Source organism: Musca autumnalis, unplaced genomic scaffold, assembly GCF_047663935.1.
Source record: "Musca autumnalis isolate F117 unplaced genomic scaffold, ASM4766393v1 scaffold_3, whole genome shotgun sequence".
In the NCBI taxonomy this organism is placed as follows: Eukaryota; Metazoa; Arthropoda; class Insecta; order Diptera; family Muscidae; genus Musca; species Musca autumnalis.
Genome location: NW_027411866.1, coordinates 131678225 through 131694826, shown reverse-complemented (window position 1 = coordinate 131694826; position 16602 = coordinate 131678225). Strand labels below are relative to the sequence as shown.

General features: G+C 38.6%; 1 protein-coding gene across 2 annotated transcripts in view; it reads right to left on the bottom strand.

Moving 5' to 3' along the window:
- m (zona pellucida domain-containing protein miniature) overlaps positions 1-16602 on the bottom strand; it is a 196426-nt gene that overhangs the window by 97912 nt on the left and 81912 nt on the right. The gene's annotated exons all lie outside the window — the stretch shown is intronic.

Below are 16602 nucleotides of genomic sequence, written 5' to 3'. Positions count from 1 at the left end.
AGTATTCTGGCTCAAGGTCCACATTAGAGCGGTTTCAATGAAATAATTTCATGAAATTAGGCGTTGTTAGATCGAGTTTCCCACTACAACAATTTCAAATTGAATATAATCAAGAGAAGAACCCACAAACTGTCTTCTATTCATAGCAAAGCTCATTAGAAAGATTTTACCTGCACATTTTTTACCATTGAGATTTTTAGTATATTCTTGAGTAGGTTATTTATGTATAAGAAAGACCTCATTATAAAGAGAAGATTCCAGCAAATTGCATTCTATCTACCATGAACGACTTATACAGGCCTGCTTAGATGTACAGCAAACTCTAAGAGCCTTTAAAGGTTCATGACATTCTATTGTCGAATGTATTTGAATGTTTGAAAGTTTTCTAAGGTCTCGAGATGGCCTTTGTATCTAAACTCTGGTCCATGGAAGACTGGTCTACCGTGCCGTACGGGAATCATTAATCGGCACTGAAGCTTATGGAAAGCCTTTGAATTGCTCAAAATATATTTCATGATAACCGTGTATTTGCAATTGTTCTACTAAGGGTTTAGAAACAGGTTCTGACATCATCGGCTCAGTTCATATACCGGAAAACAGAAAACTGACTGACAGCGAAGATAGAAGGAAGAACGAAAAAAAAGTTAGGGTGTACGAGACCAGTGGTCTGCCTACTAAAGGAAAAAGGGAGGAGGAGACATGGAACCTTAGGGAGAGATTAAACTTGTCAAAACAATCAGAGATTGGGAGTGACCCTGACTCTGAATCCGACAGCAATAGCAAAATAAACATCTCCGTTGTGGAAAGCCCCAATAAAGCAGTTATCCACAAGATGGTAGATGAGATTTTCCAAAGGAGACTAATAATACTCTCTCCGCTTCTTCAGAAGCAGCGAAGGCGATAAGATCTCCTGAAGAACAGAATACCGGCAAACATTTCAAACTGTGTCATGACCTACGTAAAGGAGACTGTCCAGAGTATCCTTTGCCAGAGGGCGACAAACTGCTGGAGACTTCGAAAAGAAATCTCGGATCTTTCAGAAGAGAAAGGTGGCAGTGGAGACTGGAGCAGAGCCGACCGCCATTTCCTTACGTCAAAAAGCATAACACGAATCTATCGAGAAAATGATACATGGGCTCAACGGCGAAATTTTTAAAAGAAGCGGGCGCGACTGCCTATATAGCCTCGGGATGCACCCAAGGAAATCAATAAAACTCCCTCCATTTCTTCCGAAGCAGCGAAAAGTATAAAATCTCCTGAAACCTTTAAACCGTTAAACCTTTCAAGAAGAAAAAACTTTCCACCTTCAAATGTCCGGAGTAAGTCTCGTAAAAACTCACGTAGAGAAGTCTCTAGCAGAGTATACTTTGGAAGACGGTGACAAAGTGAGCAGGGACGTGAAAAGGGTGAGCCCAAGCACAGAATCATTTGGAACTACTGGACGCTCCTTCCAGAAGAGAAGGATGGCCGTGGAGATCACCAGAAAGCCATTGAGAAGATGGTAAACGGTAAATTGCTGAACCAGATCCTTCAAGGGCGTGGAATAATAAAAATAATTAGCAGTGAGCTCAACACGGAACTCCTTATGTACCAATTGGGCCCACAGGCGATCCCCACGGAGGTAGTCAGTAGCATAGCAACACCTTGGATCCTCCGAAGAGAAATCCTTCCAGAAGAAAAAAAAGGCCCGTGGGGACAGGAACGGTGCCGCAATCTGCTTATGCCAAGGTGGCCAAAAAGCATTACACGATCGAGCTGTGTTACACCGTGATTGACACCAGAAAAGGGTCTGATAGGCTACACAAAGATCACCAGAAAGCCATTGAGAAGATGGTAAACGGTAAATTGCTGAACCAGATCCTTCAAGGGGGTGAACTAATAACAATAATCAGCAGTGAGCTCAAAGCGGAACTGCTAATGTACCAATTGGGCCCACACGCGATTCCCACGGAGGTGGTGAGGAAGCAGAAAATCCCTCATCTGATCAAAGCGGCAGTATACTTCAAGTGTTAGTCTGTAAACTCGAGACGGAACGCATACTCGAAGTCTTGGAAAACAAAAATAAGACTTTGGAATTGAGGGGAAAGGAAGTCTTCCACATAAAAAGGAGAAAGAGAATACCACTCTACTTGTGGTGGGGCTTGACAGTCTTTAATGCTTAAGTTGAGTATACTCCCATAGCCTGCTTCCTGCCAACAGTGCAGTGGCCAGGGGCTCTACGGCGAAGGTTTAAAAAGAACAAGGCTCAACCAAATAAAGAACAGCGTGATGCTTCCAAGAAGATCAATAAAACTCCCTCCGTTTTTTCAGAAGCAGCGAAAAGGATAGAATCTCCTGAAGAAAAATCACCGCCAAATCTTTCAAGAAGAACTTCTCACCTTCAAATGTCCCTAGTAAACCTCGTAAAGACCCACTTAGAGGGGACTGTGCAAAGAGGACAACAGAGAGAGCTCGGCGGTAAACGGCGATCAACACACAATATATAAAAAAACCAACGCCTTATGACCTCTTTGGTCCTCACAAAAAATATATAAAAAATTCACACCTTAGGGCTTCTTTGGTCCTCACAAAAATATATAAAAAATCCACCCCTTAGGGCCTCTTTGGTCCTCACAAAAAATATATAAAAAATCCACGCCTTAGGGCTTCTTTGGTCCTCACAAAAATATATAAAAAATCCACGCCTTAGGGCTTCTTTGGTCCTCACAAAAATATATAAAAAATCCACGACATATGGCCTCTTTGGCCCTCACAAAAAATAAATAAAAAATCCACGCCTTTTGGCCTCTTTGATCCTCACAATAAATATATAAAAAATCCACGCCTTATGGCCTGTTTGGTCCTCACAAAAAATATATAAAAAACCAAAGCCTTATGACCTCTTTGGCCCTCACAAAAAATAAATAAAAAATCCACGCCTTTTGGCCTCTTTGATCTTCACAATAAATATATAAAAAATCCACGCCTTATGGTCTGTTTGGTCCTCACAAAAAATATATAAAAAATCCACGCCTTATGGCCTCTTTGGTCCTCACAAAAAATATATAAAAAATCCACGCCTTATGACCTTTTTGGTCCTCACAAAAAATATATAAAAAATCCACGGCTTATGACCTTTTTGGTCCTCACAAAAAATATACAAAAAATCCTAAGGCGTGGTCCTCACAAAAAAATATACAACAAATCCACGCCTTATGGCCTCTTTGGTCCTAACAAAAAATATATAAAAAATCCACGCCTTATGGCCTCTTTGGTCCTCACAAAAAATATATAAAAAATACACGCCTTATGGCCTCTTTGGTCCTCACAAAAAATATATAAAAAATAAACGCCTTATGGCCTCTTTGGTCCTCACAAAAAATATATAAAAAATCCACGCCTTATGGCCTCTTTGGTCCTCACAAAAAATATATAGAAAATCCACGTCTTATGGCCTCTTTGGTCCTCACAAAAAATATATAAAAAATTCACGCCTTATGGCCTCTTTGGTCCTCACAAAAAATATATAAAAAATCCACGCCTTATGGCCTCTTTGGTCCTCACAAAAAATATATAAAAAATCCACGCCTTATGGCCTCTTTGGTCCTCACAAAAAATATATAAAAAATCCACGCCTTTGGTCCTCACAAAAAATATATAGAAAATCCACGTCTTATGGCCTCTTTGGTCCTCACAAAAAATATATAAAAAATTCACGCCTTATGGCCTCTTTGGTCCTCACAAAAAATATAGGCCTCTTTGGCCCTCACAAAAAATATATAAAAAATCCACTACAGAAGACCTTGTGGTCTTCCATAAGAAGACTTTTTGGTCTTTCATAAGAAGACTTTGTAATCTTTCATAAGAAGAATATGTGGTTTGGAAAGAAGACCTTGTGGTCGTTCGTAAATAGATCCTGTCATATTCTATAAGAAAATCGTGTAGAGGAACACATCGTCGTCTTCCATAAGAATACCTTGTGGTTCTTAATAAAAAGATACTATTATCTTCTATAGGAAGATGTTTTGGTTTTCCATAGGAACATTGTGTGGTCTTCTGTGATCATCTTGTGGTCATTATACTCTTCTATGAAAATTTCTACTCAAACGATCCCAACACATGTGCCAGAAACTGTTTTCAAGTTAAAGCAAACTAACATTAAATTTCATGCCTTTTTTAATTTGTTCCACTTGAAATACTCACACACCCTGAACACCTTACACTGCCTGCTGGCATGTGTGGCGTGTAACACGTAGGCTCAATGGTTTGATTGACCTCAAAAAGCTTAACCATTAAGAGATCATCGAACAATCATGATCAGAACTAATTTGTGGTCGTCATACATGGAGAAATAGAGGTGGGGTGAGAAGAAGAATTGGACACACCCATTTGCCAAAATGAGCATATAATACGAACCTAAATGGCAATTTGCGAAAATAAGAAAAAGCTGGGAAAGAAAGCACAAAAAGGGGAACAATATCTCATAAAAAATAATGTTGAACAAAGTCGTGAGCTATAAAAATCTACAGTGAAGCAAAGAATCTCAATGAATTGAACAATACCAGGGCGCATTGTAAAGAAACATAACAGCAAAGGTCCGCAAAGAACAGCAATAACAATTTGTAAGTACAATATTCGTGCAACTGCCAAGCATAACATGCCTGTCCAAATGCTCCAAATATGCTTTAGACTTGCAACAATGCCAGTAACATTGCAACTGCAAATTTTCAGAAAAAAAAAATTAAAGCGCCAAAGTGCTCTACGATCAGTGCGATCGTAAAAAGCAATTATTATGACGAGTCGAATGTTTTTTTTTTGACCATTTCTCCTCAAAGTCTCAGACAGAACGAAAGATCAATTCTGTGGCCCCAACAGTGAGTGGCCTCGGGCCACAAGCGTAGTCATAATAATGGTAACACACACACAAAAAACTGACTTCCTTTATTTGTTGTTTTCCTGTCTGTCTGGGGCTTTAGTGGCGCGTATCCACCGGCTAACAACAATGCAGCAGACTTTTACATTGTTCAAGCCACCATGTCTGGGCAACAAAATGCCACAATACATTGAACAACAACAAAAAAGTAGTGAAACAAAGTGCAAAAGGTCGCCTAAAATGCCTTTAAACCATTTGTATTAAACTACTCATTTGTGGGATACATTGGCTCTTAGTGATGTTGTTGTTGTTGCTTTGCTATTGAAGTTGTAGCCATTGTTTGAACACTAATTTAAATTGGCATACAATTTTGAAATAAAAGCGGTAAAATGTAATTTTCCGCAGATGGAGAATTAGACAAGAACTGAATTGCATGGGAATTTTTGAGGTCTGTTTTGGATGTACAGTGGCTCTGAGTGAGTTCCACCTATTATGGTAAGTTCTCAGTAAAATTTCGTGTACGATAAGAGTGGTTAGCCTTGAGTTAGCATTAAACCAGTTCAGACACTCCACTGTAAACGCTTGGACTTTCGCTTGAAGAATCATGTTGTGGAAAACTTTTAGGTTTTCTTATGGATAAATACAAGGTGTTTTTATAGAAGACCTCAAATTCTTCTTTTTGAAGGTCTTATAATAGAAGAGAAAAGCACAAAGGCTTCTTATTGAAGACCTTATAACAGGGAAGACAACAAAGTCTTCTAATAAAATAGAAAATTACAAAGTCTTCTTACAGAAGACCTCAAAATTTTCTTATGGAGGACCACATAGCCTTCTTATAAAAGGCCCCAAATTATTCTTATTGAAAACCACAAATTCTTCATATTGAAGACAACAAAGACTTTTTATTGGAGACCACAAAGCCTTTTTGTAGAAGAGAATATCACAAGGTCTTCTTATAGAAGACTACAAATTCTTTTTATTGAATACCACAAAGTATTCTCGTAGACAACTACAAAGACTACAACTACAAAGAGAAGACCACAAAGTCTTCTTTTGGAAGACGACAAAATCTATAAAAGACCAAAATCTATAAAAGGCCTCTTTGGTCCTCACAAAAAATATATAGAAAATCCACGTCTTATGGCCTCTTTGGTCCTCACAAAAAATATATAAAAAATTCACGCCTTATGGCCTCTTTGGTCCTCACAAAAAATATATAAAAAATCCACGCCTTATGGCCTCTTTGGTCCTCACAAAAAATATATAAAAAATCCACGCCTTATGGCCTCTTTGGTCCTCACAAAAAATATATAAAAAATCCACGCCTTTGGTCCTCACAAAAAATATATAGAAAATCCACGTCTTATGGCCTCTTTGGTCCTCACAAAAAATATATAAAAAATTCACGCCTTATGGCCTCTTTGGTCCTCACAAAAAATATAGGCCTCTTTGGCCCTCACAAAAAATATATAAAAAATCCACTACAGAAGACCTTGTGGTCTTCCATAAGAAGACTTTTTGGTCTTTCATAAGAAGACTTTGTAATCTTTCATAAGAAGAATATGTGGTTTGGAAAGAAGACCTTGTGGTCGTTCGTAAATAGATCCTGTCATATTCTATAAGAAAATCGTGTAGAGGAACACATCGTCGTCTTCCATAAGAATACCTTGTGGTTCTTAATAAAAAGATACTATTATCTTCTATAGGAAGATGTTTTGGTTTTCCATAGGAACATTGTGTGGTCTTCTGTGATCATCTTGTGGTCATTATACTCTTCTATGAAAATTTCTACTCAAACGATCCCAACACATGTGCCAGAAACTGTTTTCAAGTTAAAGCAAACTAACATTAAATTTCATGCCTTTTTTAATTTGTTCCACTTGAAATACTCACACACCCTGAACACCTTACACTGCCTGCTGGCATGTGTGGCGTGTAACACGTAGGCTCAATGGTTTGATTGACCTCAAAAAGCTTAACCATTAAGAGATCATCGAACAATCATGATCAGAACTAATTTGTGGTCGTCATACATGGAGAAATAGAGGTGGGGTGAGAAGAAGAATTGGACACACCCATTTGCCAAAATGAGCATATAATACGAACCTAAATGGCAATTTGCGAAAATAAGAAAAAGCTGGGAAAGAAAGCACAAAAAGGGGAACAATATCTCATAAAAAATAATGTTGAACAAAGTCGTGAGCTATAAAAATCTACAGTGAAGCAAAGAATCTCAATGAATTGAACAATACCAGGGCGCATTGTAAAGAAACATAACAGCAAAGGTCCGCAAAGAACAGCAATAACAATTTGTAAGTACAATATTCGTGCAACTGCCAAGCATAACATGCCTGTCCAAATGCTCCAAATATGCTTTAGACTTGCAACAATGCCAGTAACATTGCAACTGCAAATTTTCAGAAAAAAAAAAATTAAAGCGCCAAAGTGCTCTACGATCAGTGCGATCGTAAAAAGCAATTATTATGACGAGTCGAATGTTTTTTTTTTGACCATTTCTCCTCAAAGTCTCAGACAGAACGAAAGATCAATTCTGTGGCCCCAACAGTGAGTGGCCTCGGGCCACAAGCGTAGTCATAATAATGGTAACACACACACAAAAAACTGACTTCCTTTATTTGTTGTTTTCCTGTCTGTCTGGGGCTTTAGTGGCGCGTATCCACCGGCTAACAACAATGCAGCAGACTTTTACATTGTTCAAGCCACCATGTCTGGGCAACAAAATGCCACAATACATTGAACAACAACAAAAAAGTAGTGAAACAAAGTGCAAAAGGTCGCCTAAAATGCCTTTAAACCATTTGTATTAAACTACTCATTTGTGGGATACATTGGCTCTTAGTGATGTTGTTGTTGTTGCTTTGCTATTGAAGTTGTAGCCATTGTTTGAACACTAATTTAAATTGGCATACAATTTTGAAATAAAAGCGGTAAAATGTAATTTTCCGCAGATGGAGAATTAGACAAGAACTGAATTGCATGGGAATTTTTGAGGTCTGTTTTGGATGTACAGTGGCTCTGAGTGAGTTCCACCTATTATGGTAAGTTCTCAGTAAAATTTCGTGTACGATAAGAGTGGTTAGCCTTGAGTTAGCATTAAACCAGTTCAGACACTCCACTGTAAACGCTTGGACTTTCGCTTGAAGAATCATGTTGTGGAAAACTTTTAGGTTTTCTTATGGATAAATACAAGGTGTTTTTATAGAAGACCTCAAATTCTTCTTTTTGAAGGTCTTATAATAGAAGAGAAAAGCACAAAGGCTTCTTATTGAAGACCTTATAACAGGGAAGACAACAAAGTCTTCTAATAAAATAGAAAATTACAAAGTCTTCTTACAGAAGACCTCAAAATTTTCTTATGGAGGACCACATAGCCTTCTTATAAAAGGCCCCAAATTATTCTTATTGAAAACCACAAATTCTTCATATTGAAGACAACAAAGACTTTTTATTGGAGACCACAAAGCCTTTTTGTAGAAGAGAATATCACAAGGTCTTCTTATAGAAGACTACAAATTCTTTTTATTGAATACCACAAAGTATTCTCGTAGACAACTACAAAGACTACAACTACAAAGAGAAGACCACAAAGTCTTCTTTTGGAAGACGACAAAATCTATAAAAGACCAAACGTTTTTCTAATGGAAGTCCAAGAAGTCTTCGTACATCTTCGTAGGGATGATCAAGAGATCTTCATAGAAAGACCGCAAAGGAAGATTTCAAGGTCTTCTTAGGGAAGACAACAATGTACTCTTTTAGAACACCACAAGGCCCTCTTATAGAAGACAACAGAGTTATTATAAAGAAGATTGTATGGAAGACCACAATAACTTCTTATAAAAGACCACAAAGTCTTCACAAGGTCTTCTTAGAGTAGGCCAAAAGTTATTCCTATAGCAGATCACAAGGTATTCCTTTAGAAGACCACAGGTTCTTCTTAGAGAAAATCAACAAATCTTCTTTTAGAAGACCACCAATACGTCTTATAAAAGACTACAAGGTGTTGTTATTGAAGACCACAATGTTTTCCCATACCCATATAGGAAATGGGCGAGGTAGAGGAGTATACGTCCCGCCGATAAATAGATGTACTCCAGGTCATAACCGTCTGGTCTTGGGGGACTATAATGCTCATCATATGTTATAGTGCTAACTGTGCAGATTGATAGCTCTACATTTTGCACTGTCAATGACCCAGCAAAAAAAAAATCCTCCAAAAATAATGGGTTTTGTAAGGGATTTTTGGCGGCCTTAACTACTTACGAATCCCCCTACTAACCCATTATTTTAAGAAGGGCATGTCGCACTGAATTTCAAGTTTTCTATGACCACCAGAATAAGTAGTTATTCTACGGCCACTGGAATTTGAAAAATAAGCTATATGATAAAAAAAAAATTTTTTATTTTTAGAATGGTTTAGGTTGAAATTTGTTTTCAATTTCAACACACTTCATATTTTTATTTTATTTCGCCCCTTACTGGATTTGAATACACGAACTTCTGCTTTGTAGCTGAAGGCCACGCACACGAACATTAAGGGATGTTTCAATGTTTACATGTGCACCACCAAGTGATCATTGTTTTTCTAACAAAAAGTACCCGAACGGCGGTGAGCGTTGAACACACAACACTCTGATTTGGAGTGGGACACACTAGCTCTGTGCCTCCGTACTGATAGCTTAGTAAGGTGTAATGGGTTACATAATGACTAACGGATCCGAATTTTTGCTGGGGAAGACGTCCCTACTAGAATAAACGGATAGTGTAACAGTTCGCAATACATAACCATCGTGTCACCTGGTTTGACAAATGATATCACCTAGCAACCCGTCGTTTCTCTTGGATCAGACAATCTCCCCATAATTATCTGCATCAGCAGACCGACCGATTTCATCACCTCTGAACGCCGCACTTTCATCACTCATGAGAAAACTAATTGGCCGAGTTTCAGATAGTTCACTAATCACCGCTTCAGAGACCTGCCCAGCACCTCTGATGGTGGATAGCAGAAAGGACGTTCCGAGACATCATCATTACTGCAGCTGCTCGCCATATATCTGCTAGTCGAATACCAGAAGTGACACCAAACCTCCCACCAGAGGCAACGGGATTAGCAAACAAGCGTGATGAGAATAGTTGTGCCAACCTCAGTGACCCCCAAGTCAAGGAGCTGACACTGGAAGTTAACAGATTGGTCGATGAGCATTAGCGCAACAAGTGATTAAATCATGTGAAGGGTTGCCACATTGTAGCCGGAATAAGTGAATTGTGGGCAACGATCAAGTCACTCTCGAACCTAGGATAGAGGGAAGATAGGACCTCAGTCACGTTTGGCGGCGTTACGCTTACTGATTCGAAGAAGTGCACAAGTTATTTCAATCCACAGTTGGTCGAGCAACCCGAGAGTGATAGGGCGAAGAGAGGAGTACCACGTCACATTAGATCTTTTCCTGCCGAGGATAAATCCACACAATTTACAATGGATGATGTTGCGAATCTCCTTGGTAATGCAGAAACTGCTGGATGTCCCGAGAGTCGAGTATCGCACTAAAGTTCTCAATCTGTTGCTAGCGCCCCACATCGTTTCCAAAGTGGGCAAGGTGGTCCCGCTGCTGAAACCAAGCAAGGGTACCAGCAAAGGTGAATCGTACAGACCGATTTCGTTTTTTTTTCGCCTGTAGCAATAAACCTTGAGGCTTTAGTACTCCGCAGCGTCAGAAATAGCTATCCAGGTGCCGATCATCAGAATGGGTTCTGTAAGAGGTGCAGTCCGACAATAGCGTTGCACGTTATCTCCACACACCAGAGCAAGCCGTGTAATTGAACAGTGATGGTGGCGCTTGACTTATCCAAAGCCTTTGATACTGTCAAGCACTCCACGCAGTGTAAGGACATCGAACAGACAACCCTCCGGCCAACTTCGAAACACTCGATAATCAGTTATATTTGTGGACGCCATTCGTACGTGGAATTCAGGAACCAAGAAGTCGTAACCCCGTAAGGTACAACAGGGAGTTCCCCAAAGTGGGGTGATATCTCCGGAACTGTTGAACCTCTTCCTTTCCTATATTCCACCCCTGATGTCACTTGTGAAAGGCTGAATACCTATTTGACTGATCTTACCAACTGTTTCCTCGCGAATAATATGCAAATATCCGCCACTAAATCTACGACCACTCTGTTCATCACATGGACGGTAGAGATGAGAACAGATATAAATGTTATGGTCGATGGTACCCCAAGCACAGCTCTCTGCGACAAGCTGAGATGTATAAAGAAGATTATCAGGTCCCTAGTTAGCTGGACTTGGGGTGCAGTTAAAGAACCCTTTTTGATAACATATAATGTGATAGGTCGGTATGTGGTAAGCTTTGTGGCGCAAGTTTGGTCCGCGAATATAAGTGCATCGCGATGGAAAAATATTCAAACCTGTCAGAATGCCGCCCTGAAAACTGCAACAGGGTGCCACTTCATATCATCAGCGGAACATCTACATGAGGAGACAAAGATCTTCGGGTACAGCATCACAATGGCATGTTTTCGTTGCAGTACATGCTCGGGTTTTACAGTGAGAACCATCCTAATCAACATATGGTGGATCTTCATAATATTGAAAGAGAGGTCCAACGTTACAAGAGAGAGCCCCTTGGTCAACAAGCTAATATCAATTACAATCAATCTGCAGTCATAAGCCAATATTATTATTGGTCAATATAATGTACGGCTCTAAGGCTGCTAAACCAAATAGTCCAAACCGAAAAAGAAAAAACTTGTGCAAAATTTTCGCGAACACGTCCATTAAGTGGATTAGGTAGTGGATGTTGTTATGGTAACGACAATTGAGACCACCACCACCACCAATTCGCCACAAAGGATACCTAACACGGTTGCAGCAATATATTTGCAAAGCATTTGGCAAGAGAGAACAAGCATTCACACGGATGCAGTCGCAGCTGCCATAAACAACTATTGTGTGAAAGCGGTCCTCGCAGAACATCCCTCATCTATCGCAGCTGAAGAGCATAAGCTTCCGAGCTTAACTACGCTTGGGATGGTGCAGCCATCTGCTATAGGGCAAGGATCGATGACATCGTGCAACACACCTGCACAGCACACGACTCAACTGCCCTGCCAAAAATCCAATAGATCTGTGGTTACATTCCATCGAAACAGCCACATTCCTAGAACTGGAGTTAGACCCAGAGCCAGATTAAGCAAAAAACAAAATAACAATAAAAAAAAAAACAATAAAAATGTTATCGTATAGAAGAACATGCATACATTTTACAAATATTTTTTGAGACAATGCATGCAAAATTTTTTTGTATTCAATCTTAGTACCGATCCTAATTGTCTGTTTTTCATATTTTACCAGAATCTAAGTAAAGGTCCTTGAACTATTCAATTTATTTTAAGCATAAAGAAAAAAAAGAGAAAAGGCCAACTATCATATGACTATTGAATGTTTGGAATTTTCTCCCCCACCACTTGAGGACTGATGTCCAAACATCTGACAAGATGTTGTTTATTCCCATGGTAAAAAGTTTATGCTATTGATATCATCTTGAACATGGAGGACTTTCTGCAACACATAAACTATCAATGAAAAAAAGAAAATTTATTATCCTTCAGCAAAGCAGAAGAAGATGAAAGTCTTTGAAAACAATAGACAACAAGCAAATGCTTAAAGCTGTCAAGGACAGGATAAGAGAAAGCTTAACAAAATGTAAGCTTCAAGGAAAAACACTAAAATCAACAACTAAAAGATTTTTTGCTTGGCAGAAAACAAACACCCACATCCATACTCCCAATAACTATTTAGCAATATGGCCATGGCCTATGAAAATTAACAACAGATTTTGCTGCTTTTTTCGATTTCGACATTTGCCACAAACAGCAACAACCACCTACCAAAAATTATATGACAGCACCATGAGTACATAGTTGAAGTAGATTTTTAGCAATCCACTCCAGCTAACATCAACTAATATCAATTACAATCAATCTGCAGTCATAAGCCAATATTATTATTGGCCAATATAAAGTACGGCTCTAGGGCTGCCAAACCAAATAGTCCAAACCGAAAAAGAAAAAAAAAACTAGTGCAAAATTTTCGCGAACAAGGCCACTAAGTGGATTATGTAGTGGATGTTGTTATGGTAACGAAAAATTGAGACCACCACTACCACCACCAATTTGCCACAAAGGATACCTAACACGGTTGCAGCAACGTATTTGCAAAGCATTTGGTCCTCTCACTGACCAAATTTTGTTGGCGTACAATTTCAAATTGCTTTAATCCATATTATTAAAGCTTTACCATGTGGACGGACAACAATCATAAATACATATTTTTTAAGGAATTTATTATGGCCACAATTCTTTTTTGCTACACATCTCTCCTCCTCTGTCACCTGGTCACTGCAATACAACATCATCATAACATCCCAAACGAACATCACCACCACCTGTCCTTTTTTCATGTGCATAATAAAAATTTCTTTAATTTTTATTACATTTAAACCCTCCGGGTGGTACCTCCATGTTCAGCATCTCCACAAAATATGAAACGAACGAATGCATGAATGGAACAACATTTTTATGAGCATGTTACCACCGCTTGTCGTTCGGACACATTCTTAACATTGTGGCAAGACAACTTTATTAAAAGGCTCCCAACGAAGCACATTCGACACGACCAACACACAAACGTCCCCATAAAATACCTGTAATGGACTTAAATTTGACATAAAAGCTTTTAAACATGTCCAAGTATTGCCTTAGCCAAAAAAAAGGATGGAAGAAAGGAGATGGAGAAGGAAATATTCAAAATTTAAAATTAAAATAATGTGAATTTTGTAAAAATTCAGCGAAAAATAAGTGGAATAATTTTCGAAAACTCTTTCTAATTAAACGGCTTTGTAACAAACAAATTAAATTTTGAGAGTGAGGATATCTGCCTCTGACCTGTGTCAGTCAAAGTCGTTGTTTTTACTAAGAGCGAATACCACAATCACATAACCGATTGGGTCATTGTTGAATTCCAGATATTGAAAATAAAATATTAAACACAAAGCCCTAACCACCGACTGAGTTTTATAAAAGCAGAGTCTGGATGCAGTCATTGATATGAGACAAGTTTTCTTTGTCCCATCTGGGATATTTGTGTGAATACATACGACCATATACGTACATGCATATGTACATCACAGTTTGCTTTATCTTCCATCTTGAGATGACCCTCGATTAGCATCCAATTTCTATCAATGATCAATTTTGTAATTTTGCTTCATTTTGTTTTTAATCCATAAGTTATTTTAATTTAGATTATTTGACCCAAATAAATGTAAGGTCAAATTATTTTAGTTTTTCAATTAAAATAGGGGTTTAGTATGGAAATTAGTCGAGTATAGCTTTAATTATACCCTCAGCCTTTAGGCTAAAGAGGGTATTTACACTTTGATACGACCAAAAATGTGCCTCATCGAAATAATGGTTTTAGAGCCCAAGTATGTTTGTACGATATCCGTTTCAGACAATTTTGAGTCGATCTAGTAATGTCCGTCCGTCAGTCTGTCTGTCTGTCTGGCTGGTGCCCACGATAACTCTCGAACGGATCAATCGATTCGGTTCAAATTTTGGGTATCGAAATATTTTGTCCAGATTTGATTTAAGTTCGAAGATGGTCCATATAGGTCCACTCCTTCAGGTACCTCCCCCACAAATGTTCAAAAATTGTCGCAAAAATTGTGCGCACGATAACTCTTGAAGGGAATAACCGATTTGGTCCATACTTTACACATCGTGTAATTTCTACCAAACTTAGATGAAGTTCCAATATGGACTCAATCGGTCCACTCCTTCGGGTACTTCCCACACAAAATTTCGTAAAAGTTCAGTTTAGGACCTGGTCTCGAATCGCTTTGATTTTGGTTGGAGCGCAAGATAACTCTCGAACGGATCTGCCGATTCGGTCCAAAATTTGGCTTTCGTAATATTTTGTCCAAACTTAGTTCAAGTTCAAAGATGGATTATATCGGTCCACTCCTTCCGGTACCTCCCCCACAAAAGTTCGAAAATGTTCGGACAATTTGTGCATACGATTACTCTTGAAGGGAGTAACCGATTTGGTCCATACTTTGCACAGTATTAAATTTCTACCAGACTTAGATGAGGTTCCAATATGGACTCAATCGGTAAACTCCGTCGAGTACCTCCCACATAAAATTTCGGAAAAGTTCAGTTTAGGGCCTTGGTTTTTGTTGTAGCATCGTGTATTCACTGTCCCCTATACGAAGGTACAAGTTTCCTCAGGGCAAGTCCATACTTCCTGAGAAAATAGCCTGAAAGTTGAAAAACAAACCCTATGACACCATGTTTATGGGTGGAAGCGCAAGATAATTCTCGAACGGATATGCCGATTCCGGCCAAAATTTGGCCTTCGTAATATTGTTTCCAAACTTAGTTTAAGTTCGTAGATAAACCATATCGATCCACTCCTTCAGGTACCTACCCCACAAAAGTTCAAAAATGTTCGGAAAAATTGTGCGCACGATAACTCTTAATGGGAGTGAAATCGGTCACTTCCATACTTTGCGCATTCTCATAATATCTACCAGATATAGATCAGGTTCGAATATGGACTATATTTGTCCACTCCATCCGGTACCTCCCACACAAAATTTTAGATATTTAATCACTTTGATTTTTGTTGAAGCAACTTACATTCGCCGCCTCAATTACGATGGTAAAAGTTGTTTCAGGGGCAAGTCCATACCTCTTGAGAAAATAGCCCGAATGGTGTAAAAACCCCGTATGGCACCCCCATTGGTCTATGTCGGTCTATTACTTTAAGTATCTTTTCCGCAAAATTTTTGAACTTTTATCCTAATCAAAATTTTTTTTGTCGGTTCATACGACCAAAATTTTGAAAGCCCCTAAATACATAAGTTTTTTTGTGAAAAAAGTGTTTCAATTTGCACAGGCTGAGGGTATATCTCTGTCGGTAAAGCCGACTGATACTTTTTTACTTGTTTTTTCATGTATATTGTCTAGAAAAGCGTCCTAAATTTTTACCTGCGGTTTCCTGTGACTTTAGGTTTTATTGATTTTTTTTAGAAATATGCCAAGTTGACGCGCGAAGCTTTTTTAAGTTTGGTTCAAATAAAACTATGACTATGGGAACATTTTTAAAAAACATATCATATATCACTGGGAATTGCTCATAACTGATAAGAAAATAAAATATGAAAAGTTCATCATATGGATCCTACGACATGGGTGGAAATAGGAAAATTAATGCAGCTATTGGTCTCCAAATACACGGTTAAATATAAATTTCGATTACTAAAACGTACATAACGGGGTGATTTTGAACTCTTATTTTACCCTCCAACATAAATTACGTATATTCAAATCAGATTTCAGCCATTTCGGTTGGATGATATGGGTGAAATTTAAAAAAATACAAAAAAATCGGGCGGTGCCTTTCTTTTTTATTTTCTGCACGTAAGATGTGCATTTTTTCTCACTGTGCGTCGGTCCTTTTCGCGGACATTGACTGTAACGTCTCTTTTAGGGTTTAAATTAGATGTTTGTAGCAATGTCGGAGATAAGGGGATTAGCAGCTATTGATGATTGGAAATGACGAGGTGCTGGTCGGGAACGACGTGTTAGACGAAGATGTGATGGACTCGTCTGATGATGATCGGGAACGACGATATGATGAAGTT